This window comes from Apodemus sylvaticus, chromosome X, assembly GCF_947179515.1.
Source record: "Apodemus sylvaticus chromosome X, mApoSyl1.1, whole genome shotgun sequence".
NCBI lineage: Eukaryota > Metazoa > Chordata > Mammalia > Rodentia > Muridae > Apodemus > Apodemus sylvaticus.
The window spans coordinates 7,566,737-7,584,922 of NC_067495.1; the positions used below are offsets into that span (position 1 = coordinate 7,566,737).

General features: G+C 47.5%; 1 pseudogene; it reads right to left on the minus strand.

The window, feature by feature from the left end:
* Nucleotides 1-397: 397 nt before the first annotated feature.
* On the minus strand, nt 398-11,429 carry LOC127675484 (ATP-binding cassette sub-family F member 2-like; annotated as a pseudogene).
* Nucleotides 11,430-18,186: the final 6,757 nt, after the last annotated feature.

An 18,186-nucleotide genomic window follows, 5' to 3' on the forward strand; every position in this document is an offset into this window, starting at 1 on the left:
GCATGGTGGCGCACGCCTGTAATCCCAGCACTTGGGAGGCAGAGGCAGGCGGATTTCTGAGTTCCAGGCCAGTCTGGTCTTCAGAGTGAGTTCCAGGACAGCCAGGACCACACAGAGAAACCCTGTGTCCAACCCCCCCCCAAAAATCAACCCCCCCAAAAAAGAAAAAAAAGGAGAAAAGTTGATGGTAGAGCAACCGCTGAAGACGCAGGAGATCCAGCTCCATCTGCAGTAAAGAAAACATAATTACCCTCTGTAGGGAAAAGGACACTGTTTACCCAAGGCTCTGACAACAGACCCGGCAAAGGCTGCCCTCGGGGTGATTGCAGAAATGTCCAAAAGCTCCAGTGGGTGCCCACAGTCCTCCCACCCAGAGGTCCTGGGGCTAGGGAGATGTTCACTTGGGCGAGGGAAGTGCTGTAGTCCCCAGCTCGTCCACACCCACACTGGACAAAGTAAAACCCACTGTGCACGGAGGTCTGCTCCAGATGGAGCTTCTAAAGGGAAAAGACGCGTGGCTAATTGTCAGGATGGCCAAAAGACAGTGCTGCGATACTGGGATCAGCCCAACTTGCAACCCACAAGAGGAAAGATGCCGGAATGCTTCCTCAGCCCCCACAGGACCGACAGTCCGCCTAGGGCCTCTGTGGAGACTGTCCAAGAGGACTTGCCATGGCGGGGATGAGGAAGATACATAAAGAGGCGAGACGCTAAGAGCCATGTTCGTGCCTCTGTTGTGAAGATTTGGGGGAGAACCCTAGGGACGGGAAAGTTTGAAGAGTCCATGGAAACGTCCTGATTCACCTTCAGAGACCTGGCCCGACTCAGAGAGAAGCACTGTAAAAGAGGCCTGGCCAGCCCACCCTCCCCCACCCCTGCTCCCACCCCCGCCCCCGCCCCCGCCCCCGCCCCACCCCTGCCTCTCCCTCAAGAACTTGGGGAGCAGGAAGTACAAGGTGGAGAAATTGATAGGAAGCTAGCTGCACCCACTTCCTGCTAGATGATACCAAACCCACGTGGGCCTGAGCTAGGGAGGGGAAAAGATAGGAAGACTCTGTTGGACAAGCTGTTGTCATTATGGAAGAGGTGGTGTTTGTGACTTTCTGGGCCCTATTAGAGTGGTTCATGGGGTTAGGGATGTAGCATCTGCTTTTATCCCCAGAACCACAAAATACAGTACACCTTCCTGCTGACCAAACTGAAAAGGCACACTATCTGTTGGAATATTTGTTGAGGAATGGGGTTTACTTATCCAATGCAGAAGCCAAGATTCCTCAGAGAAACAGAGGCAGTAAAAGGTGAGCGGCCATGTGAGTGGGCTCATACACACAACTGTGCAGGCTGAGAAGTCCCTAGATTTGCAGTGTGCTTTGTGGGAGAGTCAATGACATAGTGCTAACCCAAGTCCAAAGGTTTGAGCTACAGGAGAGTTGGTGGCCTGCTTCCAGCCCCAGTCCAAAGGTCTGAGACCTATAAGAGCAAATAGTGTAATGCCAGTCCAAATGACAGCAAACTAGAGACCTAGGGAGAGCTGACGCTTCAGTGTGAGTCTGAAATCAGGAGAGACATAAGACAAATATACTCTTCCCAGATCAAAGACAGGGAGAAGGAATTGGTTTTAAGGTATGGGGCATGTCAGCTTTTTTGCTGTAATGAAGCTCTCAGCTGATTGGAAATTGCTTAATTTAACTTTGTCTTTTGTTTTTTTGCTTTTGTTTTTTTTTGGGGGGGGGTGGTTTTTTGGATTTTTTTTTTTTTTTTTGGTTTTTTGAGACAGGGTTTCTCTGTATAGCCCTGACTGTCCTGGAACTCACTCTGTAGACCAGGCTGGCCTCGAACTCAGAAATGCGCCTGCCTCTGCCTCCCAAGTGCTGGGATTACAGGCGTGCACCACCACTGCCCAGCTTTTGTTTTGTTTTTTCACAATAGGGTTTCTCTGTGTAGCCCTGGCTGTCCTGGAACTCACTCTGTAGACCAGGCCCAGGCTGACCTCGAACTCAGAGATCCACCTGCCTCTGCCTCCCAAGTGCTGGGATTAAAGGCGTGCGCCACCACTGCCCAGCAATTTGCTTAATTTAAATCTATTAATTTAAATGTTAATATTATCGAAAGATGCCTTCAGAGAAACATTTAGGATAATGTTTGGCCAAATATTTGGGTATTCTATGGCTCAGGCAAGTTTACACAAAATTATTACATCCAGTTTAAGGCCACTGAGTGGATTTTATTTTATTTTTTTATAACAGATTGTGTGTGTGTGTGTGTGTGAGAGAGAGAGAGAGGGGGGGGTAGGGAGGGAGACGGAGAGATGGAGAGAGAGAAAGAGAAAATGTGTGCAAATGAGACTGTATGTGTGAGAGAGAGACAGAAAGAGAAAATGTATCTGTATGAGTGTGTGTGTGTGTGTGTGTGTGTGTGTGTGTGTGTGTGTGAGAGAGAGAGGGGGGGGTAGGGAGGGAGACGGAGAGATGGAGAGAAAGAGAAAATGTGTGCAAATGAGACTGTATGTGTGAGAGAGAGACAGAAAGAGAAAATGTATCTGTATGAGTGTGTGTGTGTGTGTGTGTGTGTGTGTGTGTGTGTGTGTGTGTGTGTGTGTGTGATGGTGCAAGGTCAGCATCCAGGACAATTTAGAGAAGTTAATTGGTTCTCTGCTTCCACCATGTGAGTTCTGAGGATCAAAGTGAAGCAGTCATGCTGGCAGTAAGCGCCTTTACCTGCTGAGCCATCTCACCGGCCCGACTGAATGGACTTCATGGGAACAGTGTCTTCATTCTTTACAGGTCAGGCATAGACAGCATCTGGATCCAGTTACATCCTTAAGAACCGGCACTCTTACTCTTACCCTTACCCACCTGGCCCCTACCCTTCCCTCTGTGGGCAGCCTTCTGTCTTCCTCCTTTTTTAGAGGGGTGTTTTTATAAGCCAGGCTAGCCTAGAACTCACTGCTCTTCTTCCTCAGCCTGTTAGTGTTGGGATTACCAGTGCGTGCCCCCACACCCAGCTTCCGCCTTCTGTTTCGACACTTAGTCCCTTTCTGGCTCTCTGGCTGAGGCTCCGCCCTCTAATCTACAGGCAGTCCCAGAGCAAAGCCCGCACAGTCCTAACCTTAATGACTCCGGATGACTGTGGAGTCAGCTCCCGCAACAGGAACTCTCTCCCACTGGTGAGAGCGGCCATACCCTCTCCTAAAACAGCCCGGAGATTACTTTAACATTCAAGCAGCAAGCCATCAGAGAGATCCCAGTCTGCATTCTCGTGGCTTAGCTGGCATGTGACAACCCAAGGGAACTAACTAGGTCATGTTTTTCGTTCTCCTACACAGCTTAAACCAAGATTCCAAAAGGCTTTCTTTGTATTCAGTAGCTCCAGCAGTTGCAAATCCTCTCCAGGAGTTCCTTCAAGCCAGAATCTTTTTGGCTTCATCCGTTTCAGGCTGGAGAGAGGAAAGAAATATTTATGAGACTTGGTCTCCGCCTTGGGGAGAAATAAACCCATAATCACTACTCTGTGTTCTGAGACTTGATGATCGAGAGGAACAAAGGGCATGCGTGTGCGCATGTGCGCAGCTCCACCCCTGCCCCCAACATCCCGGACCCCAAGGGGGACACAAATCCCTCCCCCACTGCACAGCCCTGCATCTGAGTTCTGCCTGAGTGACTGAGGGAGGACTCTCAGCAGACTGTTGGAGGCGGGAAAAGCCAGGCAGGGACATGGTTTCTGCGTCTAGACTTAGCCTGATCTCACTAGGAGCTCAGGACTAGACCCTCCGTCCCAGCATCGCCTAGACTCCATCTTAAGAGTTTCTGCGTGTTGCCTGCTCCTGAACACAGCTTCCTGATGTACTTAGGATATTTGGCGTTGTGCTTGCAAGGGAGTTCAGCCACTTTCTTTCTGATCTTGTTACTGTGTCTCGTTTGCATATGTAGGTTCTAATAGCGCCATCAAACTGAATTGGGCAGGAGAGGCACTCTGGGATATTCTGCCACAGCGGCAGCGGCAGCGGCAGCTGCATAGGAAAAGTGGGTAGCAAAAGACCTTCGCTGGAGACAAAGCTGGTGGGAAGACTAAGACAAGATCTCACTCTATAGGCCAGGCTAGGCTCAAACTCGTGTTCCTCCTGCCTGCCTTTGCGTCCGAGTACTGGAATTACAGGCATGTACCACCATGCCTGGCTTGTTACTCCATTTCTTTCTTTTAATTAAAAAAAAAAAAAGTACGTGTGTCTCTTTTCCTGCGTGATGAGGGAGTGGGTGGGGGAGGGCATGTGGAGATCAAAGAACACAGCTTTGTGCAGCCGGCTTTCTCCTTTATGTCGGTTCCAGGAATGGGATTCAGGTCGTCGTTTGCACTGTGAGCGCTTTATCCACTGAGATATCTGGCTGGCCCTTGATATTCTCTTTCTTATTGCTGTTATTTTTACACCCAGAAGATTGTCCTTTTCATCTAATTTTCCAAAATCGCCTGCAGATTGCTCACAGCGATTGCATGTGTTTTTCCAATGTCTTATAAGTACCGCTTTCCTCCCCGCGTTGCTGACTCCCATCCATCTTGTGGGCTGAGGCTGCAGGGATGATTTCCTGGCCGTGCTTTGGAATGCTCGCCTAAATAAGCAGTGTCCGTTTACTGATAAGATGGGGAGGGCTTACCAGACACTGGGAGGAAGCCAGCTTTCTCACGACTTGTAAAGGACATTTAATTTCGTTCTTTCTCCAACAGGAAACGTAAGTCTGCAGAAAATAGAGCTTGGTTTTGCCATACCCTAGTTTAAAATGTCCCCATAGCACTGAATCCAAATTACTCGGCCAGACTCTCAGGATCCTAAGGAATCGGTCATCCATAAATCACCCACCGGTGTGGAACTTAGAGCTAGCAAGAATGCCAGAGGCAAGGGCACTCTTCAAGGGAAGGGTGCCTCCTCTGAGCTTAGAAGTGAGACTAAGTCGAGCGAGGTGAACTGCATGCTAATCTGTAAAGCACAGCTGCAGACACAGAAGCAGGAGGGCTTTGGAAGTCCGCAGCCCGTGGCTCAAGACTCCTTTGGAGACCCTTTCATTACAGGAGTCGTCTAAGAGCATCGGAAAAATACAGGTATTTACATTACAATTCACAACAAAATTGTACGTATGAAGTGGCAACAAAAATAATTTTATGCTTCTTGGTCACCACAACACATGAGGAATGTATTGAAGAGTGTCAGCATTAGGAAGGCTGGGAACCACTGCTAGAGAAAGGGCAGCTGGACCAATTCCGGGAGCCAGGAAACGTTGGCCAGTGGGGAGGGGAAGAGAAGATAGTGAGTTTTAGGCTAAGTGGTATGCAAACACGGTTGCACAAAGGCGGGCGGGGGCGGGGGCAGGGGGATGGCTAGAAGCACAACAGGATCCGAATAGGAGGGGCCGTCCTAGCGGCCATTTTCTTAGAGCTGAGACGTGGAAAAAAGAGGGAATATGCCTGCTTGTCCCTCCTGCCTAACAGGAGTTAAATTCATCAGGAGTAAACTGGAGATTAGAGAGATTTAACAAAATGGTCTCTCATAGAAGGATACAGTTTTGGGGGCTGAGGGGGTAGCAGGGGGTAGTGTTGAGGTTTGCTCTGTGGCTATGTGTTGTAATGCTAAATACTTCCCCTCCAGGCCCCGTAGCTCCAGGGATCAGAGAATCTGCACGTAGACCCAAGTGACACTATGGTGACCTTGCTCCCACCCCCAAGTTATCCCTGATTGGTGAATAAAGACGCTCACAGCCTATAGTAGGGCAGAATTGAGATAGGTGGGGCTTGGGGGTCCAAGGGGAACCACAAGGGGGGGGGGGGGGAGAAAGGTTAGGTGAGTCATAAAGAGTGGTCTAGACAGAACCTGGCAAATCATAATTTAGAGTTACAGAGTCTAGGGTAGATATCTATCTGCCCAGCTCTAGTGCTGGTTAAGGCTTACTATAAATATAAAAGGTGTGTGCTTTTTATCTGGGAATTGAATGATGAAAGGTGGGGTAGAAACCCCAATTGAGATTAAATATTTTCTACAACAGTATAGTTGTGCATATTTTCTTTTGCTTTGTGGTGCCACCGATTAGTGAATCAACCCCAGTGCCTCACTCACTAACCATACATTACCACTGAGCTACACCCCAGCTTCAAGAATACGTTCTTGTTTGTCATTGTTTTGGTTTGGGCTTCTTTTGGAGAGGTGCACTATGGCTTCCTATATTTCCCCCATGCCCCAAAACAGGGTTTCTTTGTGTAACCGCTCTGACTGTCCTGGAACTTGCTTTGTAGACCGGGCTGGCTTTGAACTCACAGAGATTCCCTCCTCTGCCTCCCAAGTGCTAGGCTTAAAGGTATGCACCACCACACGGGGCACATCCTCTTTCTTTATTGGATACTTGGTAGATGACACACAGAGCTACACTATTAAATAATTATTAAAATACTGACCTAAAATACAAACTAAGGCTCTGGCCCAGAGCTCTAAACCAGAAGCAAGAAGGAACAGGAGAGATGGGCTGGAGTATTCCTCCAATATCACCAAACTCATGAAATGAGGCTCTTGAATCCTTCCAGGGCCAGGCTATGGCTGGGGTCCTTTGGGCTAACCCTGGTCCCCCTGGCTGTATCTCTCAGAGCAAGGTAACCAGCAAGGGTCTGGAGGAAACAGCCAGCTGAGTTCAGACAGACAGGCCCAAATGGAAGGAGGGTGGGGCATGGACAGGTGCTGTCCAGCTGCAGATATGATGCAACGAAGGCAGGCTGAGGGGAGAGGCTGGGGGCAGTATTGCAGCAGTGTGGGAATGCAGCCCCAGGGTCCTGGGTGGCTGGTCAGGCGTCAGCTGGTGGTCTCCAGGTGGCACTCCTAACAAGCCTCCCTGAGGGCTCACCTGTTGTGGGTCCTTCCTAGTGAGCTGGGGCTTGGACTTGAGGTGCTCCTTGTAGGCCAGGATATCACCAGGCCACTTTGTCTGCTTCTCCCAGACCCAAATCTCCTGCATAACCTGCAGGATGAGTCTGAAGTCATGGCTGACAAGCATCATGCCAGTCTCAAAGTCATTGAAAGCATCTGCCAGCGCATCAATAGTTTCCATGCCCAGGTGATTGGTATGCTCATCCAGGAAAAGCATGTGGGGATTCTGCAAGGCCAGCCAGGCCAGGCCTACTCTGCCTGTCTCACAGGTTCCGGATTGGACTCACCTGCATTTCCCCATGCGGCTATATCTCTCAACGTTCTTCCTCATCTCCTCTGTCTCCTTCATCTCTGGGTAGCACTTCATCATGTATTCCCATGGTGAAAGGTTCAGGTCCAGCTGCTCCTGTAAGTGGTGATGGTAACTAATGCCCTATTGTGACATGAAAATACTTCCAGATCATTCCAAGTTTGGGCAGAAGCTCTCCAGTTGGCAGCTTCAGAACAGAGGAGTTCCCTGGACTGTTGGGTCCTTCCAGAGCCATTCGTATGTCAAGGTCAATGCCAAATTCTAGATTATTGAAGATGGAATTACATACTGATCACAATTACCCATATAATACTTCAGTTTCTTGTTGTATATGTGGATGATATTGGTACAGACCTCGTTCAGAAAGCCTGGGAATGGGACACAAGGACCAGGATGTGCTTGGAAGTTTCTCTTCCAGCTGCACACAAGCATCCAGATCCAGGTGGCTAGTAGGTTTATGCAGAAGCAGCATGAAGAGCCAAATAAAGAAGGCTCTGGCAAGAACAACTCTCATCTGCCAGCCACCACTGAAGTCTTTCGGCTTCTTTCACTGCAGGGCAGGTGTGAACCCCAATCTAAGACCCGTGGGGTCCTCATCTCAGCTTGGTCGACATCCAGCTCTTCCACTTGCTCATCCGGTTCCTTGGACATCTCACACTCCACATCCTCACGAGCTAACTAAGCACTGGGCCTCCCTCTCCAGGTTGGTAATGTGGACGTCAATACTGGGTTCCCTCTGCAGCGCCCCATCATTGGGTATAGTGGGCCACACCTATAAAGCTAACACTTGGGAGCTAGGGGCAGGATAATCAGCAGATTCAAGACTGGCCTCCAGCTACATAATGAGTTTGAGACTAGCATGAGTTACAAAAAGACTCTACTCAAAAAAGAAAAAAAGTTAGACAGACAGGTAATACCAACTACTCAGGACTCTGAGAATGGAACGTAAAGGAATGTCTGGATTATACAACAAGTTAAAAGCCAACCTATGCCATTTAGTAAGACAGACAAGAAGGGGGGCAGGGCATGCAGCTCAGTGGTCGAGCACTTGCCTAGCATGCAAAAGAAACTGGGTTTGATGCCCAGTACCACACACACAGAGACTAAAATGGAAAACTTCACATTTTAATAGTTTAAACATTTGATAAAAGTTAAAACACTATTATATGTATCTTACCACAATAAGAAACAACATTTCGGGCTGTGGCTAGAGTTGAGTGGCTGGTTGATTGCTTAGCATGTGTGAGGTCCCAAGTTCAATTCCAAGACACATGCATACACACAAAAAGTGAAATGGTAAACAGTAATTATTTTTACTGAGAATATATGTACATATCCTGACAAATATAGACGAGAGGGAGCTATGGTCATTTCCAGATGGTGGAAGTACAGAGAATGGTCTGTATTGTACATTTCCACATTCCTGGAATGTCTAATGATGAGCATGTAATCATGTAATCATAAAATGATTAGAGATGGAAAAAATCAGGCAGAAGGGGATACCAGGCAATGGATTAGGATGAGAAGCCCTTGGGCTCTCCATGTCCTGGAGGGTATTTCTTCCTTACCAGAGGGATTTGCTTTCCCATATGTCCCCCTGGGGAGAGCTAAGGGTGACTGGGGAGCAGAGGGAGAGGTAGGGTTCTGGGGATGCTGAGTCCCAGATGCTGATAGTAATTTTCCTTATGAGACCAAAGAGAAAGCCGGGCAGTGGTGGGGCACGCCTGTAATCCCAGCACTTGGGAGGCAGATTTCTGAGTTTGAGGCCAGCCTGGTCTACAGATTGAGTTCCAGGACAGCCAGGGCTACATAGAGAAACCCTGTCTCGGAAAAAAACAAATCCAAAACACGAGAGAGAGAGAGAAAGAGAGAGAGGAGAGAGAAAGAGAGAGAGAGAGAGAGAGAGAGAGAGAATAGAATAGAATTTGGGGTTAGCAGGTGTCCGAGCAGGAATAGCCAGTGTCCACTCTACCTACCACCCCCATCCCTACAGCCTGAAGGAGGCGGAAGTGGCTGAGGGCACCACAGCTAAGATTCACACAAGCAGGGACCCTGAGACACAGGCTCCTCTCTGGAGGGTGGCACGGTAGCTTCACCTCCCTATTATCAAGGATCCATCTAGACAGTCAGTGTGTCTGCTGGGAAAAGCCAACATGATGCGGGGCGCTGAGAGGGAACTGGCATCGGAAATGTTTGTTCCTCTGCTTTGCTCCCAGGTTGCTAGGGTAAGATCCATACACAATGCCTGCCTTCTGTACTTCATTACTGATTAATGAGAGGCAGCTTTCTGCTTGGCAATCATTGGACAGGACCCAGGCAGCTTCCCTGCTTCTCCTAACAGAGGCCCCAAAGCTCTGTGCTCTCTCCACCCTCCCTACACAGAGTGGTTAATTGGGGCCTTTTCCTCTCCTGTGGCCTGGTGAGCTGGCCTGGCCTTGTCACTCAACTATCTCGAGTCATAAGTGTCTCCACCCAAGTACAGGTCCTTCCTGAAGCCGACATCTAAGTGGCAGTGTGCTTGCTGAGATCGGACCTCAGGGTCTGTCTCACTCGTCTCCGTTTCCTAGGCCTTTCTGGTGTTTGGATTGGTTTGGCTTTTCTGGTTTGGTTGTTGTTGTTTATTCATGTTTTGTTTTGTCTTATTTGTTCTGTTTTGTTTTGTTTTGGTGGGTTGGTTGGTTTTGTTGTTGTTATTGTTGTTTGTTTATTGAGACAGGGTTTCTCTGTGTAATAGGCCTGGCTGTCTGTCCTGGACTTGCTTTGTAGATCCGCCTGCCTCTGCCCCTCCCCCTCCCAAGTCCTGGGACTAAAGGCGTGCCCCACCAAGCCTGGCCTTTGACATCTGTTTGTGGGCTTTTTGTTGTTTTGGTTTCTATATAGCCCAGGGCTGGCCCATAGCAGAACATCTTATGAACTTCTGATGGTCCTGCTTCCACTTCTTGAGTTCTACGATTAATTGTGCACTATTACACCCAGTTTTTAAAGTACTAGGGACCAAACCCAGGGTCTCTGCAACCTACTCACCTCTACTAACCCTGAGCACTCTGAGCCCCCTTAGGCCTTTCTAGATTTCCCTGATCTCACAGGCTTCCTCTTTCTCCCACAGATGACTCATCCTCAAAGACTGCGGTCCATACAGGTTGTTCCCAAACACTCTTTGGCTGAATGCTCACCACATAGCTGAGGTTGATCTCAAAATCATAGCTATCCTCCTGCCTCAGATCCTATAATCCAGGCACTGGAGGATCTGAGGCAGGAGGATAGCTATGATTTTCTTTTTTTATGGATATGTGTAGATACCTGTGTAAGTATGTGTGTGCAGGAGCAGGTAGAGGTCAGAAGAGAGCACCGGATCCCCTGGAACTGGAGTTACAGGCAGCGGCTGCAAGCTGCCATTTTGATGCTGGGAATAGAATCTGGAACTTCTGCAGGAGCAGTGCATACTCTTAATGGCTGATCTCTCTTTAGTTCCCTGCTTGGATTTTAAAAAAAAAAAAAAAAAAAAAAAAAAACTAATTTTATTAGAGAGTACATTACTTCCTTTCAAACCCATGAGGATATGCCTTTTGCAAAGTATTTCCTTTATCCCTCTCCAGAAGAGAAAAGGAAACAGAAGTGGGGCCTGATACAGAACTCCAGCTCCTATTAATGGATGTGAAGTGCCCAGGATGTCATAAAATCAGCCCAGTCTTCAGCTGTAAACAAAGGGCAGCCTCGTGTGTTAGCTGCTGCACTGCCCTGTCAGCCTACAGAAGGCAAAGCAGGGCTGAAGGCTCCTGCAGGACCCAGGACCCAGGACTCAAAACACCTTGGTTCAAGATGAGTGGGAAATTATCCCAATAAATACATCATGAATTAAAAAAAAAACAGCATTGCTTCAAATGAGATAAGTTTTAAATATATATTTTGAGGAATTTGAAGTTTTTTGGGGGTTGGTTTTAATTTTGATATCAAGCCTGAGTACCTAAAAACAAGGGTAAGTTCCTTTCTATAGGCCACAATGCTCACCTTTTCCCTTTAAAAGCCCTCACACTCCAAGTGAAGGATCATGGAAGACCAAATGACTTCTCTCTCTCTCTCTCTCTCTCTCTCTCTCTCTGTGTGTGTGTGTGTGTGTGTGTGTGTGTGTGTGTGTGTGTGTGTGTTGCTAGGAACAGAAGGATGGATGCAAGCATGTTAGGCAAGTGCTCTACCTCTGAGGCAGCAGTAGACACCCGTCATCCCCGCCCTCCTCACCACCAGCCCTGCAGCTCTGTTTCCCTGCCTCCTAGCAGCTGCGGATGAGCGCTGGCATGTCAGTAAAGGCTGCTGGATGGGCCTTCCTGGACGGGTCTTTGGCTGTGTGTTATGTACATTAATTTGGTGAGTTGATGTCGTGATGGGAATGAGAATGCCCTCCATAGGTTCCTTGGTCCCCCATTTGCCATCCAGAAGTCTCGAGTGGTCCCTAGTGTGGTTTCTGCCTCATGCTTATGTGTAAAGACGTGACTCTTGCCTGGTGTTCCTACTCTGCCATCATGAACTCCTGAATCCTGAATCCTCTGAAATCAGAGATCCCAAATTATTTCTTTCTTCTTTTCGTCCTTCTCTTCCCCCTTCTCCTTCCATCCTTTCTTCCTTCTTCTTCCTTGTGTGTGTGTTGAGGCGGGGAGGGGAGGTTGGGTTGTGGCTGTCCTAAAACCTCATAGACCTTGAATTCCCAGAGATTAGCCTGTCAATGCCTCCCATATGCTAGATTAAAGTCATGTGCTACAATACCTCCCTGAACTCATTCCTGATTATGGTATCTTATCACAGAAATAGAAGTCATGTACTGTTTGAGCTCACTGAGAAGCTGGCTCTGGAAGTGGAATTGAACCCTCCGTTTCAGACCCAAGCAGATCCATTTCAGACCCACATTTACCTTAGCTCCCTAAATCTGTGATAGGGAGGAAAAAGGACAGAAAAATAGACCAAGGGTAAAACCAGCATGTCCTTGAAGACAGAAGGCAAGCCATTTCCTTCCAAGGTTTGCCCCATGGGGCGCTCACCCACATGAGAAAGCACAGTCCAGAACTCCAGCTGGCTGCCTCCCCTCCCAAGGTGGATTTCTGATGGTGTTTGTTTTCCTGCCTGATTATAGGGAGGGTTGTCACTGTATAGCTCTGACTGGCTTGGAAGTCTCTATGTAGACCAGGCTGGCATAGAACTCACAGAGTGCCACCCCCTGCCTCTGTCTTCTGAGTGCAAGAATTAATAGCAAACTACTACCACACTGGTTTGCTGGAATTTTTGATTACCCAGTTTAACGATGTTTTGCTCTCTGTCAATCAATCACCTATCGATCAGTATTTATTATTTTACTTTGGTTTGCTATGTATGTCATAGACTCATTCAAAACCAAAAGTATTAGCCTGGTGGTGGTGGCACCCACTGTTAATCCCAGGACTCTGGAGGTAGGCAGATCGCTTGAATTCAAAACCAGATCGCTTGAGTTCAAAACCAGCCTAGTCTACAGAGTGAGTTTTAGGACAGCCAGGGCTACACAGAGAAATCTTGTCTTGGAAAGCCAAAAAGGGGATGGGGGGTAAGAATAGTATGTTATTTTAGACATTAGTTTATTAAAGACGTTGGTTGTAACCCTCTCTATTTTGTTCCCTCTCAGAGCACTTAGTCTAAGGAGATATATCTATGTGTCATGAGACACCAAGGGCTCAATCCACAGCCACTCCCATGAGATGACCATCGTTGAAGTGGCTCCTCCAGCTTCTGTGCAGTTATAAAGAGTATATGTGTGTGTGTGTGTGTGTGTGTGTGTGTGTGTGTGTGTACATATACACACAATCAATCAAACTTTAAAAGAAAAGGCAAAAATGGTTCAGGAGCTAGTGGGATAGCTCAGTTTGTAAGCTGAGGGATGGGGGTCCTCATGCAATCTGTTAAAAAGTCAGGCGTAGTGGAATATGTTTGTAGGATAGTACATGTAGATGAATCCATCCCTGCGACCTGGCAACCGTAAGAAACCCTAGCTCAAAAACTAAGGGGCATGGTACTCCTGAGGAATGGCTCAATAGCTGATGTCTGGCCTACACATAGACACACACACACACACACACACACACACACACACACGTGCACCCATGCACATGACACACACACTTCAAATGAAAATGAAAACGAGTGCCAGTTCTACCTGGGGGATAGGTTCAGAGCGGGAGTGCCTGCCTAGAAACTTGGAAACTGGAGCAATAGACAACAGAAAGAAACCATCAGGACTGCAGTGGGCCCTTCTGAATGGCGGGATCACAAGTAGAACTGGTTTTGCTTGGGTCCAGGGGTGAGTTCAAGTTAACAATATTCCTGTGCTTATGTGACATAATAACGGCAATAGTCTGCTTAAAAGCCTGGTCTTTATTTTGAGACAGTCTCAAAGAGTCCTGGCTGATCTTGAACTCACTACTTTGAAAACAACATTGAATTCTAATTCTCCTGCCTGCACCCTCCACCTCCCCAGGGCTGAGATTACAGGTGTGCCCCACCATTCCCCACTGGGTCTTTTATTCACCGGAATCCCTCTCCACTGAGATCCTTTCTCTGTACAGGCATTTGTCGGAGAGCTGAGGATCAGCGTGGTGGCAAGCACTTTAGGCATTGAGCTACACCTCCAACCCAATTTGGTGGCGATTGTTCTGAGGCACTGGGATTAATCTCAAGGCCTCCCCATGATAGGTGAATGGTTAGATGTCACAGGCAATCCATATGACCTACAGTGGTCCCTGTGTCCCAGGCAGGGGATTCAGTTTCAGAAGCTCCTGGTCCACGTAGATCAAAGTCTCACAGTGCTGAAGCCTTTCCTAGGAGATGGTATGAGAACCTGAGTATGATTATGCATCCCTGTAACTGCCACACCCAAGAACTGGACATGTGGGAACTGGAGAGACGGCTCAGCGGTTAGGAGCACTGACTGCTCTTCCAGAGGTTCTGAGTTCAAATCCCAGCAACCACATGGTGGCTCATAACCATCCATAGTGAGATTTGATCTCTTCTGGTGTGTCTGAGGACAGCGACAGTGTACTTACATATAATAAATCAATCTTTTTGTGTGTGTGTGTGTTTTTCGAGATAGGGTTTCTCTGTGTAGCCCTGGCTGTCCTGGAATTTACTCTGTAGACTCAGTAATCCGCCTGTCTCTGCTTCCCAAGTGCTGGGATTAAAGGCGTGTGCCACCACCGCCCGGCAATAAATAAATCTTAAAAAAAAAAAAAAAAAAAAGAACTGGACCCAGGAGACTCCGGTGTACAAGGCCAGCCAGGGACACATGAAGCCCTGTCTTTTAATAAATAGGCAAACAATGAAATAAAGGAAAATAGCATGATATTTGCTAATAACCTGTGACTATCCTCCCCTATACTTTGCTTTATTTCTAGAAACGTGAAAAGAAGGCATGGTGAGTGCAGATGTAGACAGCTGTCGTACTATACTGTTCAGGGAACAATAAAAGACGTCTCTACATGCTCAGCAGAGATGAAATCTTTTGTTTCCCCAAATTATTTTCAATCTTCAACGGGTTGAACCTGTAACCAGAGGCCATGGACTCACATCACATCGTGGTAAGAACAAAGCCCAAACAAGCTCAGCCTGAAAGACGGGAGAAAGATTTATTACTCACTGCAGGCAAGGAGGGGAGGGGAGTTACAGAAAAGCACCGTCCTCACGAACAAAGGAAGCGTGAGGACCACATTCAGGGAGTCTATACATATTCATATAGGGGTTGTCCTATAATGAATATGCAAGAGCAAGGAGCACAATTCTGAGCATGCCCAGTTGGGGAGTACACCCCTGAGCATGCTCAATGACGGAGGCCACTTCTGAGCATGCTCAGTTAAGAAATACACGCTTAGGCATGCTCAGTGTAAGGTTGTGGACCGCATGTTTGAGAAAATTTAAAGAGGTAGACCGGAAAGCCTCTGAGCATGCGCACTTAACATCATGACAGTTTAGCTGAAAAGAAAGGAAGGACACATTAGAAGGACAAAAAATACCGAGGTTGCCATTGGAAGTGCCTGCTAACAAATCTGGATGTAGCGCTCAGGGCTATGGAGGGTGGATTTTATATCTGGCTCTAAGTATGTGTACCTGAAAATGGATATCGTCACTTTGCATGAATTTTGCTCTACTTTGTTTTGTTGCGGTGGCCTTGAAGGGGGAGGCTTTTTTGTGCTTCTGAGAATGGAACTTAGGACCCTCCCTGTACGTGCTAGCTGTTCCACCACTGAGCTACAGCTCTGTGTTGTTGTTGTTGTTTAACTTTAATGTAAATGTGAGAGCCATGGCTGAATTATCACAAAGTGAAGTCTGTCTATGAAGCAAAGGCCTCGCTCCAGAAATAGACCATAACCTGAGCACACCTGGAATCCCAACCCTGGGGAGGCTGAGGCTGGAGGATTACTGTGAGCTTGAGCTAGCTTACATAGTAAGCTGCAGACCAGCCTGGGCTACAAAGTGAGATCCTGTCTCAAACAAACAAACAAACAAACAAACAAACACAAAACAGGATAGGCAAAGAGCATCCATTAAGACCTGTACCTATAATCCAGTCTTTCGCCTAGTTGCGTGGCATTCCAAGATCTGCACTCACTTTACTAACCTTCCCCACCCCAGGACTGAAACTTACAGGGTCCACAAGGCCCCCGCAGGTTATACAGGTAGTAATAACTTCTGAGGGAGCACACTGTCTAGCCAGCTAAGCTGCTTGCCAGTCCCCAAGGAAGCTTCAGGATGCAATTTGCTTGACTTATCATGTTTTTAGTGATGCAGCTGCCTTGGAGTCACCCCTGCTCCCGAAAATAACCCCTGCCCCATATGTCTCTAAGTAACCCAGATCAAGGCACTGGTCCACTAAGCTAGACTTGGGTGGGGTTTTCTTGTTTTCAGTCTTGTGAAAACAGCTGTCTTGTCTCTCTCTCTCTCTCTCTCTGTGTGTGTGTGTGTGTGTGTGTGTGTGTGTGTGTGTGTGTGTGTGTGTGTGAACTAGACACAAGCTGGAGTCATCAAACAGGAAGGAGTCTCTGTTGAGGAAATGCCTCCATGAGATCCAGCTGTAAAGCATTTTCTCAATGAGTGATAATGGGGGACGGCTCAGCCAATGGTGGGTGGGGCCATCCCTGGGCTGGTGGTCCTGGGTGCTGTAAGAAAGCAGGCTGAAGAAGGCATGGGAAGCAAGCTAGTGAGCTGTATCTCTCCATGACCTCTGCATCAGCTCCTGTCTCCAGGCTCCTGCCCTGTGTGAGATCCTGTCCTGACTTCTTTCATGATGTACTGTGATCTGGAAGTGTAAGCCAAATGAACCCTTTCTTCTCAAACTTGTTTTTTGGTCATAGTGTTTTCATCACAGCAATAGAAACCCTAAGTCAACAGCTTATTCTGAAAATCCCCCCTGGCCCTCAGAAACTGCACTTTTGCTAGACATTGAACCAAGATAATGTGCTTTGAGACCATTTAAAGCTACGTAGTCAATCTGCTACTCAAACTATATAGTCAGCCTGTTTCAGTTTAATTTGCCTTTAAGAAAACTGTGTAGAGGGTAGAGATTTAGCTTAGTGGTAGAGTACTTGCCTGGCAAGCCCAAGGCTCTGGGTTCAGTTCTCAGCTCTAGGAAAACAAATATAATAATGTCCCTTAAAAGGCTGTTTTTTGTTTTGTTTTTGTTTTGTTTTGTTTTGTTTTGTTTTGTTTTGAGACAGGGTCTTAGGTTAATTAATGCAGCCCAGGCCTGCCTTGAACTAACGGCAATCCTCCTGCCTTTTAGCCTTTTGAGTTCTGGAATTATAATACCACACATCCAGCTTTAAATGAGACTTTACTGGACCACGTACAAACAATGTCCTCATAAGAGTTACCAGACTGTCGTTGAGGAAGGAGGCGGAGGCAGGGGGATTGAGAGCTTGAGTCCAGCCTGCCAAGGTGGACTAGAGGGCCATTTAAAACACACACACACACACAGACACACACACACATACACTCCAGTCGTACTTGCATATGCCTTTAGTCTCAGCACTTGGGAGGCAGAGGCAGCCAGGACAGGCACACTGGCAGTCGCCCTTGGCTGCTCACCCTCCTAGGTGTCCTCAGCTCGGGATTTCTGCAGAAGTCTCATGAAAGGTGTTGGCAATTTGACAGGTTGATTTGCTCATGAATTTGGGGTCATTTGTGTTTAGCTGGCAGGAAGATGGCAGAAGGGTTTCCTGTTGCTATGGCTGGAAGACCATATAGCAATCAGAGCTGAACATTCTAAAAGCTGCACAGGAAAGTCCATCTACAATTATTTATTTATTGGCAGCACTGGGAATTGAACCCTGGACTTGGTGCATGATAGCCAAGTGTTCTACTGCTGAGCCTTATCTCCAGTCCTCCTTTAGAACACACTGAATGAAGCAGGTGACAAGTCCTGCCTCTCACTAAAGATGGAATACAAGGCTGGAAATTTTGGTCAGAGCTCATTACTCAGTGTCCAGATCATCACTGGGGGATGGGAGTATAGGCAGTCTACCCAACAGCACAGCCCTCAGCAAGAAAGCAGATGTGTTTGGCCTTTTTTAAAAAAATTGGTCCTAGAAATGGCAGGAACCTTCTCTGAATGCAAATTTCCAAACATGAGTGAGGGGCTGTTGTGTGGCTTGTCCTGGGGAGATGTGAACAAACAGCCATTCAGCCCCAGGAGGGTACCAGGGAAGGCCTGTGTCAATGTCAAGAGATGAGAAAGGATCTCTCTCTCTCTCTGTCTCTGTCTCTTTCTTTCTTTCTTTCTTTCTTTCTTTCTTTCTTTCTTTCTTTCTTTCTTTCTTTCTTTCTTTCTTTCTTTTGGATTTGGTTTTTTGTGAGACAGGGTTTCTCTGTACAGCCCTGGCTGTCCTGGAACTCATTCTGTAGACCAGGCTGGCCTCCCAGAGTATTGGGATTACAGACGTGCATCACTACCACCCAGCAAGACAGGATCTTT